This window comes from Scyliorhinus canicula, chromosome 14 (genome assembly GCF_902713615.1).
Source record: "Scyliorhinus canicula chromosome 14, sScyCan1.1, whole genome shotgun sequence".
NCBI lineage: Eukaryota > Metazoa > Chordata > Chondrichthyes > Carcharhiniformes > Scyliorhinidae > Scyliorhinus > Scyliorhinus canicula.
The window spans coordinates 90,776,689-90,791,692 of NC_052159.1; the positions used below are offsets into that span (position 1 = coordinate 90,776,689).

Sequence of the window (15,004 nt, forward strand, 5' to 3'; positions counted from 1 at the left end):
GAATTAAAAGTCTAAAGATGAACGTGAAGCTATCGTCGATTCATAGTATCATAGAATTTCTAGTTCAGATGGAGGCCATTCGGCCCATCGAGTCTGCACCAACCCTTGGAAAGTGCACCCTACCTAAGCCCACACCCCCACCCTGTCCCCATAATCCAGTAACCCCACCCAACCCAACGTTTTTGGACAGTAAGGGCAATTTAGCATGGTCAATCCACCTAACCTGCACATTTTTGGACTGTGGGAGGAAACCGGAGCACACGGAGGAAACCCATGTAGACATGGGGAGAAAGTGAAACTCCGCACAGACAGTAACCCAAGCCGGGAATCGAACCTGGGACCCTGGAGCTGTGAAGCAACTGTGCTAGCTACCGTGTTGTAAAAGCCCATCTGGTTTACTAATGTCCTTTAGGGAAGGAAGTCTGTTGTCCTTACCTGGTCTGGCCTACATGTGACTCCAGATCCACAACAATGTGGTTGACTCTTAAAAGTCAATGTCTTAATGCTGTTGATGTGGTTGACTCTTGAATGCCCTCAGCGATGCACAATAAATGCTGGCCCAGCCAGCGATACCCACGCTGGCAATGGTTCTTTTGGCCTTCATGGAACAGATGGGGGCAGCAGCTCTGTGGAGATTTTTAGATTCGGATGAGAAGGATTTTTCTTTCCTTTGTAGTATTATTATTATTATCAAGTACATCAGGTATATTCTAAGGTCGATTTATTTGTGGTAGGTAGGTCTCTGCTACCATGAGTGATGGGGGCAGGATATTCGGTGAAAGTGATCTCTGATCACATTCCACATTTTGTGGATTTGGTGCTGGGGTCTGGCCCTACTAAGCGCCTCCCCTGTGGAGTTTGGAGGCGTCATTGTAGGTGGATAAAGGTTCTGAGAGAGGGTTCCTCCGCCATTGACGAGTAACTGGGGTTTAACAGAAGTGAGGAGATGTTGCCTTCCATGTTGTGTGAGGCTTTGAAGGTGGTTATTAGAGGAGAGATAATTTCTTACAAGACACAAAAGGAGAGAAGTGAAAAGGTGGAGAGGTAGAGGTTGGTGGATGTCATCTTGGAGGTAGATCGCCAATATTCGGTTAGTCAGTCACCGGAGCTACTGGCAAGTAGAAAGAAACTGCAGTTGGGGATTGGGCTGCTATCGACTGAAAAGGTGGTGCACCAGCTGCGATGTGTGAGGGGGGCTTTTATGTGCATGGGGATAAGGCTAGTTACCTGTTGGGGCACCAGCTGAGAAGTTGGGCGGCTTCTCAGGAAATGGTGCAGGTAAAGGATTTGGGTGGCAGATTGGTCTCTGCCCCAGCCAAGGTTAATGACGCTTTGAAGGCATTTTATCATAATCTTTACAAGTCGAAGCCCCTGGAGGACACGTTGTCAATATTGGAGTTCTTGGATGGTTTGTCTATCCCACTTGTGGAGCAGGAGAGAAGCGAGGAACTGGAGTCCCTACTGAACTTAGAGGAGGCTATGAAATGCATAGGTCTGATGCAGTCAGGCAAGGTGCCGGGACCAGACAGATTCCCAATCAAATGGGGCAGCACGGTAGCATGGTGGTTAGCATAAATGCTTCACAGCTCCAGGGTCCCAGGTTCGATTCCCGGCTGGGTCACTGTCTGTGCGGAGTCTGCACGTCCTCCCCATGTGTGTGTGGGTTTCCTCCGTGTGCTCCGGTTTCCTCCCACAGTCCAAAGATGTGCGGGTTAGGTGGATTGGCCATGATAAATTGCCCGTAGTGTCCTAAAAAGTAAGGTTAAGGGGGGGGTTGTTGGGTTACGGGTATAGGGTGGATACGTGGGTTTGAGTAGGGTGATCATGGCTTGGCACAACATAGAGGGCCGAAGGGCCTGTTCTGTGCTGTACTGTTCTATGTTCTATGTTCCAAGCTGTTTGCGGGACAGCTGGCCCTTTTGCTGTTATAAATGTTTAAGAATTCTATGTCTCGGTAGACATTGCCGGTCACATTGGCGCAGGCGTCGATTTCCTTTATCGAAAAGAAGAATAAAGGATCTGGCAGAGTGTGGGTCATATCACCCTATTTTGTTACTGAATGTAGATGCAAAATTGTTGACGAAGGTTTTGGCTACGCATTTGGAGCCTTGCTTTCCAGGGGTTATATCGGAGGAGCAAATGGAGTTTGTTAAGGGTAGGCAGTTGTCGGCCAATGTCCGGAAACTGTTTAGTATTGTTTTGTCCCCCTTTACAACCCCTATGGTGATTATCTCATTAGATATGGAAAAGGCATTTGATGGGCTGGAGTAGGGTTATTTGTTTGAGATCATTGGTAGGTTTGGCTTTGGGCCTAAATTTATTGCTTGGATTCAGCTCTTATATTTGAGTTCAAATTATTTCCACCTGATAAGAGGCACGAGACAGGTGTTCACTGTTCCCGCTATTGTTTGCCTTAACAATTGAGCCTCTGGGTGTAATGAACTCCAATTGGCTTTATTGGTTGGCCAATTGGAGTATGAGCTCCCTCAATGATAGCTCATTGAGGGGGCCCATATAATCACCTGTGTAGGCTTTGTGAGCAGTCTTAAGTTGACTGGACTGCTAGCAGCACTGTTTGTAGCTGCTCCTGTAATATCGTTATTGTAAATAAATATTGGTGTGGTGACGGAACTCCTGCCTCCCGTGGATTGCTACACTGACCATAGCATTTGAGGTCATCCACAATGTAGAGGGGGATAGATCGGGTGGAGGGAGCATGGGGTGTCATTGTATGCAGACGATTTGTTATTGTATGTGATGGACCCTTCACCAGTGCAGGTGAGATAATGAAGCTGCTTGCGATTCTTGACTCCACCTCAGGGTATAAGTTGAAAGTGAATGCTTTGCAGTGAATCTCCCAAGGAGGGCAGCCGATCTGGGGAGGTTGCCTTTTTGACTGGCCACGTCCAGCTTCCGTTATCTGGGAATCCCAGTGGCCCATGATTGTCCCTCGCTCAATAAACAAAATTTTGGGGATATGGTCAATGCGTTGAGGGCTGATCTGAAGAAGCGGCAAAACTTCTCTCTAACCTTGGGTTCAGTCGGTAGAGATGAATATCCCCCCAAGGTTTTTATTTTTAATGTTCCTTCCTAAATCGTCCTTTGTGAAAGTCAGTTAAATCATATATTTTTTTTGGGTGGACAAAACCCCATGGGCGCGATTCTCCGCCCCCCACGACGGGTCGGAGAATAGCGGAAGGGCCTTCACGACCTCCCGCTATTCCCCCCCACGGCCGCCCCACGACACGAATCGCTGCTCGCCGTTTTTTTACGGCGAGCAGCGATTCTTCCCTATCCGATGGGCCGATTTCCCAGGCCTTTACGGCCGTTTTCACGAATTTAAACACACCTGCTATCACAGTTCGTGAAAACGGCCGCAAAGTGCCGTTCTGCACAACCATGCCACCGATTGCCAAGGGTGGCATGGGCCCGCGATCAGTGGGCACCGATCGCGGGCAGCGGGTTCGATTCCCGCGCACTCCTTGTCCCTCCGCCGCCCCGCAGGATCAGTCCGCGGGGCGGCTGAGGGGCATGACGGACCGCGCATGCACGGGTTTGACGCACATGCGCGATGACGTCATCCGCGCATGCGTGGGTTGGAGCCGTCCAACCCGCGCATGCGCGGCTGACGTCATCGTGCGCATCAGCCGCCGTGAGTCTTGGCGGCCGGGCTTAGCGAACGTTCACTAAGCCCGTGCTGCCGTTCTTCCCGGGGCCGCGATGCTAGCCCCGACCGGGGGGGTGAATCGGGTCCCGGGATGGGGCGCGGAGGCTGCCGTGAAACACAGCCGGTTTCACGGCAGCCTTTACGACTCTCCGCATTTGCGGAGAATCGCGCCCCATGGATCCGCAGTGTGTTTTTTAAAGGGTTAGGCAGTCGGAGGGACTGGTGTTGTCCAATCTGGTATTTTGTTATTGGACAGCAAATGTTGGAGCGAATGGAGAGGCGCACCTGTAGTGGTTCCAATTTAAAATTGGTTATGGCTCCCCTTCCGTTCTTCCCGGCAAAATAGACTTCCAGTCCAATGCTGGTCACCACCTTGAGAATATGAATAGTTTAGGCAGCATTTTAAGCTGGGTGCTATGTCATTGTTGGCCCCAATCTGTGAAAATCATCGTTTTGTACCAGTGGCCTTGGTCTCATCATTTGGAACATTGAGGGAGGAGGGGCTGGAGCGGTTTGGGAATTTGTTTGTCGATGGGATGTTCGCTGATTTTGAAAAGTGATTGTGCAAGTACCGGGTTCCAAGAGCTTTGATGTTATCAGGCACACAACTTTGTAAGCAATGAGATTTCTTCCTTCCCCTTCGCACACTCGCTGATGGATGGAGTTCTTTCAGTGGTGGATGCAGGGGAAGGGAAGATATTGAATATTTATAGTCGGCTAATGTTGATAGAACAGGTTCCATTCTGCTTATAGATCGAAGGCGAGTTCTGTTTGGAAGGAAGTTTGGACAGGGTGCCCTGCGTTTCCCTGGGTTTCTGTGGCTATGACTCATCTTTCATTCTCACTCCACAGTATAAATATTTTCCACTTTCTCTGTCTTTAGCTTTGACAAAGGATCATCTGGACTCGAAACGTTAGCTCTTTTCTCTCCCCACATATGCTGCCAGACCTGCTGAGATTTTCCAGCATTTTCGTTCTGGTTTCAGATTCCAGCATCTGCAGTAATTTCTTTTATCCAGTGGTTACCATCAGATGTTAGGCTGGGGGAATTAAGGGACTGGTTTTTGTTTTTTTTTGGTTTTGAGGGATTGTGAGGTGTTCAAATATTGTAATTATTGTACGAGTATGGCTGCGAAGGTTTTATATAGGAAAAGATTTCTTAAGAAAAATATATAGTTTTTTAAAAATCTACCTCTGAGGACCTGAATGCAGTGCCACAAAAAAATCAGTGGCCTCATGCAAGTGATTAATGAAGGTTAGTGAAAACATCTTCAAATCTAATACTCTTACAAATGAACCATTAGCCTCACACACTCCCTCTTCACTCATCAAGCAAGTCTGCAACAAACACAACTCACCCAATATTCATTGTCTTACATCACACTCACACACTCAGCACTTTTGCAAGGCTGGTAATCAGATCTCGCAACTGACACATACTGTTGACTATTCACTGTTGACAAAGTGACCCATAATCGGAGGCAGCAGCACCAATTATGTTATGGGGAAGGGGTGAGAGAGAATGGAGCAGGGCAGGGGTCCAGTGCAGGCACAGGCATAGGCATACCTTTCAGGTCCATGGAGGAAAAAGTGTTGGCAATCAATAGGGTGGCCACAAATAAATAAAGGATGACAGGATGTTTCCAACTAATCCACCTTTTGCATCCGATTTAGCCCACAATCCCTTATGATTTACAGGCTGCAGATGGTGTCAACCTGCACCTCTTATTTTCCCTCAATTCCCTCGTCCCAATCCTAGCTTTGCACCTTTTTACTTTCGGATATCCAAGCATTGTCAACTGGTCAGATGCTGAAGTGCAGAAGGAACAAGAGACTGATAGAGTTAAAAACCCATCCCTTGATCTCACACTCATCGTTACCAGCCAGATACTGGCATTATACCTTCTTCAAAGGATAGCATTTAGGTGGAATCTGCATGTGATGACATTTGGGGCATGAAATGGCTGCAGCCAGTATGGGAGAAAAGATAGCACAGATGCCAACTCTGCTGAGGACAAATTCTACTGTAGAGGACTCAGATAAGGACTTGGATGGGATGGCATACTGAAAACCGCTGGTGGCCGTGCACACAGACATGCTTGGTGCATTGTCAGGTCAGGTTACCGGACCGGCCTCCCCAAACAGGCGCCGGAATGTGGCGACTAGGGACTTTTCACAATCACTTCATTGAAGCCTACTTGTGACAATAAGCTACTATTATTATTAGGTCTGCCAAATAGCACAACTGGAATCTAGCACCAACTTGGCACAGTGCTGATGATCTAACCTTCCCAGTGCGGAAGTTATAGTCAGCTACATGAGAACGCTTAGGAACCTGAAAATGAGCAGCGTCTGATGACCGATGTCTCAAGCTTTCATTGCAGCACCAGCTTAAGCCATGCAATATCTGGGCACTGCAGTTGCAGTTCTGATTGACGTTCTAAAATGGCAGCTTATTGCCATGCAGGCTCAGATTGTTGTCATCATGGCTGCAAATACCAAAGAGCAAAGTGTCTTTCAGGGTCTCACAGTGGCCCAACTGTGTTCTAGCAAATTACTAGGATTGTTGAGGCCTTGGCTTGAGCATGTGGCAGTGGATCTGGAGATTAGAAAGCTGGTCTTACGATACCGGGCCAGACCCCAACATTTGTTACGATACCGGACGAGAACCCCAAACAATTTTTAAAAATCTGTATAACTGTAAGGAAAGGGGGGACTTCTGGTGACAGCATGTAAAGAGTAGTCACACATGAGGTGGCTCCCACCAGAGTAACTTGATTTTGGCCTTTTTCACCTGGTTTTCAGGGGTGATTTGGGGGGAAACTTTGTTAGCTTGATGGGATAAGAATGTCCAATGAATATAAAACCTGGCAGCAGAAAAGTAAAGAATCATTGTCGGACCCGGGAGCTTTGAGAACTTGGCCTGTTGAGAAATAGTGGAGGCTGCTGCTGCATCTATGGCCACTCCACTAACTGCTGAGATGCTTACAGGCATCTGGGCAGGGCAACTTAAGAAATTGTAGCAGGCGTCTCTGAAGATCTTGACCGAGCAATCAAAGGGGCCCTGTCCCCTATCAGCCTCGGAAAAACAGACCTGACGGTAAAGGCAATCACTAAAACCTGGCCAGAACAGTGATGTGCCGGGTGCCTCTTACTTTTCAACCTTCTCTTGCTCCTCCACCTTTTCTTCCTCTTCCTTCATTTCCTCTGCCTCCTCCTGAACTACTCCTGAATTGTCCACCATATTCCAGATGGCTGCACCCTCATGAAATCCAGGTTTGAATGATACAGCAGAGCACCATGAATCAGGACACAAGCCTGTACTGGAGGGCTCTGCCAGGTGGTACATGTCATAATATCCACTCATGTATATAATGAGATGCAGACAGGCAGTGATTGACACATAGGATGACCAGCAAGCATACAACACAGTACAGCCAATCACCAGAGAGGACACTACCACTATAAAGCCAGAGGGCACTAGGTTTCCCACTCTCTCGGGACCCAGCTAATGAGACAGTCAGAGTCCACGAGCTAACAAGTGCAAACACCATGCAGTCTGGTCAGGCTAATACAAGGTCACCAGTCAGATCAGTATAGTGTCGACCCACAGCTGAATATGTATAGCAGTTCTATAGTTGAATAAAACAGCGTTGGATCTTCTCCAGTGTTAGACGTCTGTTTCTAACTTCCCTGCATCGAGTGCAGTCCATATCGAACCAACCTGCCTAACACATCAGGACAGGCAGTGGAATCATTGCTTTAGCATCTCAATGGTCTGCTATTTCATGTGACAGCATGGTTCTCATTGTACGCATCCTGCCAAATGTGCTCAGCTGCAGACTAGAGTTTTGAGCCAGGTCAGCAACCACCCGCAGGTTGCGGCAAAAGACAGTATGAACACTGCTCTGCTGCAGAATGCAAACAGCATGACCTCTGCCAGCACAGCAAGCATTCACTAGCATGATGTGCTGAGCATGATCTCAATAATAACAAGAATTATATATTCAGTCAGTGGTAACTTTTGAAGTTGTAGTACACCACTGCATTGAGATGCAGTGTCTGCAATGTCATTTGTGTATTGTCAATAGTACCCTGTAAGTGAAGAAGCCCACTGTCCTGGCAAAGCCACAGGCTTTTTAATGCAATATTAATGTAAGCCTACTTATGACAATAATAAAGATGATTATTATTCTAAAAATTCTAACCGATTTGTCTGACATGACCTCCCCTTGACGAAGCCGTGCTGACTCAGTCCTATTTTATTGTCCACTTCCAAGTACTCGGCAATCTCATCTTTAATAATAGACTTTAAAATCTTACCAATGACCAAATTCAGGATAACCGGCCTATAATTTCCTGTCTGCTCCCTCCCTTCCTTCTTAAATATGGATGTTACATTAGCTATTGTCCATTCCTCTGGGACCCTCCCTGCCTCCAGTGATTCCTGAAAGTTCACCACCAATGCCCCCACAATGGTCTGTCCCACCCAGCCCTTTCCCGCAGTCCGTCCTTCTGCTGTATCTCTTGGAGGAAGACTATATCGGCTTTCAAACTTCCCAGTTTGAAGACTCTGGATCTTTGCATCGGGCTGTTATGTCTCCTAACGTTCCAGGTGATAATCCTGGTGGAGGGTTTTGGTCCCCCACTTCCTGTGGGATTAATCATACTTACCTGGTGGATGCGCCCCTGCATTCCAGCGGTTTCCCTTTGTCCAGGGACCCTCCAAAGTGGCTGTTTATGGCACCATCTTGTTCCTTCAACCCGAAACTGTCCTGCTGAAGCCAATCTAAAACCCTTCCTTCTCATGATGTTCCCCCCCTTCCCCACTGTCCCTCTTCCTACCCTCCCCCTCACCCCATGCCCCCCCTCCCCCGCGAGGCACTCCCTCCCCACTGGGAGATGCACTACGGCCCCCTTGCTTTCACACTTCCTAGCGCTAGCTTTCCCCACTAGTGTGGTGGCCCACCCCCCTCCCGAGGCTGGTCTCACCCCCTCCCTATGCCTAATCAATTGCTGTCTCCTGATCCATTCATTCCTGTGAGCTGGTGCTCTTGCTCAAAGTGAGGCAGCACTGTCCCACACAAACATTGTTCATGTCCATTACTTTCTTTCTCCTTTCTCTCTCTGCATCATCCTCATCGCTGCCTTGTCTGCTTTTTGTCTCGGCCATTCGTCCGCACAAACTCGGCCACCTCTGCCAGGGTGTTAAAATACTGTTCTTTGCTTTGGAATGTCACTCAGAGCCTGGCTGGGGATAGCATCCCAAATTTTATTCCTTTTTGTCCAGGGCCAATTTCACTTGGTTGAACTTGGCCTTGCCTTGTCCTTCCAACTGCTTGCTTTGGTCCACTGAGCCCAAGGCAGGATCCTCTCCCAATCCTGGTACCTGTATAGTTTGCCAATTATCGTCCTTGGCTGCTCCCCAGCCTTGGGCTTCGGTTGGAATGACCGGTGTGCCCTGTCGATCTCTGGCGGCTTGGGGAAGCTGTCTCTTCCGACTAAGTTGCCCAGCACCTGGGCCACATAGTGTGTCAGGTTCCTGCCTTCGATCACATCTGGCAGGCCCACAATCCGGATGCTTTGGCACCAAGACTGGTTCTCCTGATCCCCGACCTTCCCCTTCAGGCTCCACTGCGTCGCCACCAATCTTTTTATTTCAGCATCCAGAGCAACAATCCTTTTGCTCTGGTCAGTCAATGCCTTTTCAAGCTCCTCAATTGTCTCCCCCTGAGCTTCCAGCTTCTTCCACTTTCCGTCGATTGCCGTCTGTGTGGCGACCAGCGCCTCCGTTACCGCCACCGTAAATCATCACCTGGATCTCCACTTTGATTGCCTCCCTCATGTCACTTCTTCCGTCAGGAAAATCTTACATTCATCTCCAGGTGTGGTGCGCAGGGGTGGTTGTCCGGGTCGTCGGTCTCCCTCTCTCGGGGGTGACTGGGGACCCCTCGCCTCATGGGTTGGCTGACTCGATTGCTTGCTGTTCCTGTCTTTTTCCACCACTTCTACCTTCTCTGTGGCCTCCTGAGCTCCCACTTGCTGGCATATTGCACCTTTCCTTTTCCCTTCCTGTTTACGGGTAGAATGAGTCTGAATTTTCAGGCTAAATTCATCCAAAATTGCCTATTTTATTCTGGAGGAGAGCCACCTGATTTGTGACTGCTCAGCACATGCCCGTCACTGGACGTCCCCTTCTTGTCAATTACAATGACTTTTAATAATTCCTCAAACTACCAAGTAGAAATGAATCGGGACCTAACACACACATCATTGTGATCCCTTTAAAAGCACTGGTGGGGGAATCCTTCCTACTTCTGAACCAATATTAAACAGTGCGTCTTTAAGAGAGGGTGTTAGCTGTAACACTAAGGCCAAATAATGGCAGCACTGATGTCAAATCTAGGTTAGACACGAACTGACGTCATGGTCTGCCCACGGATGCACGTTCCAATTCCCATACTAGTGCACTCGACAAGGTGGAATTTTGTGCCATGCAACCAAAATAGCACATATAACACCAAAAATATGGGCACTACACAACAAAATTGTGTTGCCACCATGTTCACACGTCACAGAGACACAATGTATAAAAGCACCAGATTTTATTTTCATTTTAATTAACAAGAGTGCAAACCTTATTTTGGAAGCAGATATCACGTGTTCAGTGGTCTGCGTCTCTGCATTATGCTTGGTGAGTTGTTGCACTCGTCGTACTCCAGACGCATATTGCCCTGAGGTGGTCAGCTATTATTAGTATCTGTCAGTATCTAATGAAATTTGTTTAGTAAAACTAAATGGAGATAGATATGCATTAGTTTAAATGAACAATGCAACAATCAGAAGTTGGCAATTGGAAATCGTGAAAGAGCTGCTTTATACAACAGATTGGAGGCTGGAAGTTGTCATTTGGTACCGCAAGATTCTTAATGATCTGGCCAGGCAAATGAATATCCTGTTGTGCGACCATACCTTGTTATGTTAGAAATTACTAAAATTATATTTGAATGCTTTAAAACTAAATGCCAATTATTAAGCTCAAAGTCACTTAGCCTTATTGTAAAAAATTAACTTAACTTAGATCACTAACCTATATTATGCCAAGAGTATAGATATAATCAGATTAAATACTTTTAACATTTGTCTCCATGATCAATATTTTCTTCATCAGATCCTCGAACTTAATAGAAAAGTATTTTTGTACCTTTATTATGAATAGTGCAAAATGAAGTTATATGTAAGAAATTGTGATTAAATAATGATTGTAACAGTTTCAGCTCTGTTTTTCAATGCAATCTTCAACCTGTTTATTTCAGAATATGAAAAGGTACAGAGAAAGTGGCTCCAATTATTGACCTCTCCCGTTACATTTAAATGTGTTGAACTCAAGGGTATTTTATTTTATAGTTGTAACAGGAGGGGTCAATTATTATCGCCATTTTTCCTGGATATTTTCAAATTCTATAAAACTTTAATTAACTTGAAAAGGAACTAAATTCATTGGTTTGAAGTGGAAAAATTGTATACAGTTTTGTTTAGTAAAAATTAAGCCTGCTAATATTCAAAAACTCATTAGGTCCATTTTTCGGTGTTAAATTATAACGGCAAGTTTGCAGACTATATTCACACATTGAAAAGTTGGAATCCTGTAAGCATCTTAATTTGGTCTTACTCCAAATTCAACATCATCTTATCTTTCAAAGTGAATATTCATGAAGTAAACGGGACAGCACGGTAGCACAAGTAGATAGCACTGTGGCTTCACAGCGCCAGGGTCCCAGGTTCGATTCCCCCTGGGTCACTGTTTGTACGGAGTCTACATGTTCTCCCCGTGTCTGTGTGGGTTTCCTCCGGGTGTTCTGGTTTCCTCCCACTGTCCAAAGACGTGCAGGTTAGGTGGATTGGCTGTAATAAATTGCCCTTAGTGACCAAAAGGGTTAGGAGGGGTTGTTGGGTTACGGGGATAGGGTGGAAGTGAGGGCTTAAGTGGGTCGGTGCAGACTCGATGGGCCGAATGGCCTCCTTCTGCACTGTATGTTCTGTGTTCTATATGTTCCATGTTCTAAAGCCTGTAAATGGAGACAAAACAGCCACAATAATTTTCTATTTGCTGAATTCTCTCAAGATAAAAATCACAGACGGAATCAACCTTCTGTATTATTAAAATACAAAATTTGTATGCATAATTTACCATTTCAATATATATTAATCATTTGCCTAATAGCTAAGTGTCTTTCAATTTAATGAAAATATCGTTATCATAATATCATTTCTAAAGTTGTAATAGAGCTATTATTAACCCCCTGCCAAGACCTTACAGCAGTAAACATGTATGCAGCATCTGTGAACCAAAATATGATAACAGCTGTGATGAAACTCTTTCTTCCATGTAGTTCTCTCTGGTACTTGACCCATGAAAAGTATAGCTGACACAATTTATTCCTATCTTCTTAAGTGCATTTAGAGTTAAGTGGAAAGATCTTTGTGCAATTTGATTTTGATCATAGAAACCTCAATTTTACTGGCCCCAAACTCTAAAACTGGAAGCATTATCTGCTCAAGTGAGAGTTAAAACAGACCTAAAGCAAATTATCTGCACATTTGAAATGGTACAAAATATCAGGTCAACAAAGCAATTGGAATCCAACGACCCAGACTCTATGTTTAATTTAAATCAACTCCATTGTGACACAATACTGTATACAGCATTCTAATCTATAGTGAAGTAAGGTTGAGGAAATATCTTTCTGTGTTGCACAAAATAAATCCATTATCTTGAAAAAAAAATAATGTTGTATTGCAGATAGATTTATACACTATAGTGCAAGGTTAAACTGAAATCAATTTTCTTTGCAGAATTATTTAAGTGATTTACAGACAGACCACAAGAATGGCCATCATTTGTTTGTCTAATTTTCCCCGTTGTCCAGTATTTCTTAAAATAGCCATTTATAAATTGCCAAATAACAAAGTCTTTCAATTGAGAAACTGGAAATCCTGTCTAATATGGTCCTGCAGTAAGAACAAAAGAAAATTGGGCAATTACGCACACATGAAACACTTTTGAACTGTCTAATAAACCACTTAATCAGATTAAATGGTGCAAAATTTAGTTGCCCTGTGTCAAGTACTTTGGTGAAGCAATTGGTTGGCAAGGTCATAAAGCTCATTTCACAGATTGAGCCATGATTTTGCTCGTGGTCTATACAGTAGACAAATGGGATGGATAATTCCCAAACTGTCCCAAACCCCCCTCCCTCTACCTCGCACCCACCTCAATCCAAGATGTCAGTGGTGGGTATCTGAACATGAGTTGAGTGTCCACTTATTGAGGAATCAGGTAGAGGTACAGAGTCCCAGGTGGATCCTACCAACTGAATCTGTTCAGAATCTGAAAAGGGAACCTTTTTTCGGCGAAGCTTTGAGGAATTTACGGGTATTTGCTGCTAAACTAGTATTTAATTTATTAAATATTAATTATTTACATAAAATGCCATATCATAGGAACATATAATTATACAGAATGCACATTTTTTATTTGCTTATGTCCCGCTCATTCTCTTACAGAACAACAACACAGTGGTTTGCTGGTCAGATCTAAAGAGAACACCAAGGCTAATTTCACACTTGCATAAACATCAGTACTGATACAGAACATTTGTGACTATAAATAATAGTTTTGCTGAAGAAGCACTAGCCACCTGTAACAAAGGGATACTAGTTGTAAATGTTGATGTGTGGATGACAGCTTACAGGTTGGGAGTCCAATATGGTGACTATCCTTCCTGGGATATCTGAATTTACTGAACTTTCTGAGTCTTGTTTCAAACTGAGGTATTAAAACATGTGAGCTATAGAATCATTATAGTGAAGAAGGAGGCCCGTCAGTCCAATGAGTCTGCACCGACCCTCTGAAAGAACACCCTACCTAGGTCCATGCCCGCCACCCTATCCCCGTAACTTAATAACCCCACCTAACCTTTTGGACACTAAGGGGCAATTTAGCACAGCCAATCCACCTAACCTGCACATCTTTTGACTGTGGGAGGAAACCAAAGCACCTGGAGAAAACCCACGCAGACATGGGGAGGACGTGCAAGCTCTACCCAGTGGCCAGAATTTAACCTGGCCCCTGGCACTGTGAGGCAGCAAATTACAATGTTGGCAACCATTTGTCCACACTATGGTACACCGTGTTGCACATGTTGAACAATCACTTCCAGTGTACCATAGTGTGGATAAATGGTTGCCAACATTGTAATTTGCTATTGAGCATCAGTACAGACAGAATATGAGTAGCTTATGAAGTTTTTTGCATTGCTTTGGATACCATGGCATTTAAACTCCAAGAAGCAGTCATGAGAAGATTTAACTTGCTTGAAAAATGGTTAGCAATTACAAAACTCACAAACTATCAACTAATAAGACCCACATGCAACATGAATTTCCATTCTAATCTCCTTAGAGTTCCATGGTTATTGTTACTCGTAATCCAAGTTTATGACAGCACATCTACATGGCAGGGCATGGAAAATGTATTGGCTCCTATTAGGTGTCTGAAAAGACTTACTCTCTGCTTCCGCCACTGCATCCAAATAGTATGCAGGATTTTTTTCCTGCAGTATTCGCTTCTGTCACTGCTATGCTTAGAAATTCTGTTCTTCATTTAGCTGATTGAAGCTATCTTTGGTTGATTGAGCTTTCATAAGCAAAATGCCTTTAAAAAACATATCCTGGATTTCTCGACCAGCTGGAAGCCTGTTTTTTGCCTGACACCCAATTCACTAGGCCATCAGGTTTCCTGCCACTGACTGGTGGCCCTGTAGGATCCCGGCCATAATGTTTGACATTGGGCTTTATTCTCCGGCCCCACGCACTCATGCGCAGATCACGCTGGGGCTGCATAGATTGGGAAATGGAGAATAGTACATGAAATGAAATGAAAATCGCTTATTGTCACAAGTCGGCTTCAAATGAAGTTACTGTGAAAAGCCCCTAGTCGCCACATTCCGGCGCCTGTTCGGGGAGGCTGGTAAGGGAATTGAACCGTGCTGCTGGCCTGCCTTGGTCTGCTTTAAAAGCCAGCGATTTAGCCCAGTGTGCTAAACCAGCCTGGGCTGAACAACCTTTGCAAACATTAATTAATGTATTCATTATATGGCGTACTAGATGTTATTCTTTGGCTGATAAAGGTGCACATAATCGGTTAAACAATTCATATTATTCATAATTATTAATCCAGAAATGTTTATGTAATTCATGTTTCTAAATACCTTTTTTGCATATTAAAGTAATGAATATGAAATATAAATTATGTAATATCTTTAAGCACAATAT

At 45.0% G+C, this 15,004-nt stretch overlaps 1 protein-coding gene across 7 annotated transcripts in view; it reads left to right on the top strand.

Moving 5' to 3' along the window:
• fat3a (FAT atypical cadherin 3a) overlaps positions 1 to 15,004 on the top strand; it is a 963,948-nt gene that overhangs the window by 850,254 nt on the left and 98,690 nt on the right. The window lies entirely within an intron of this gene.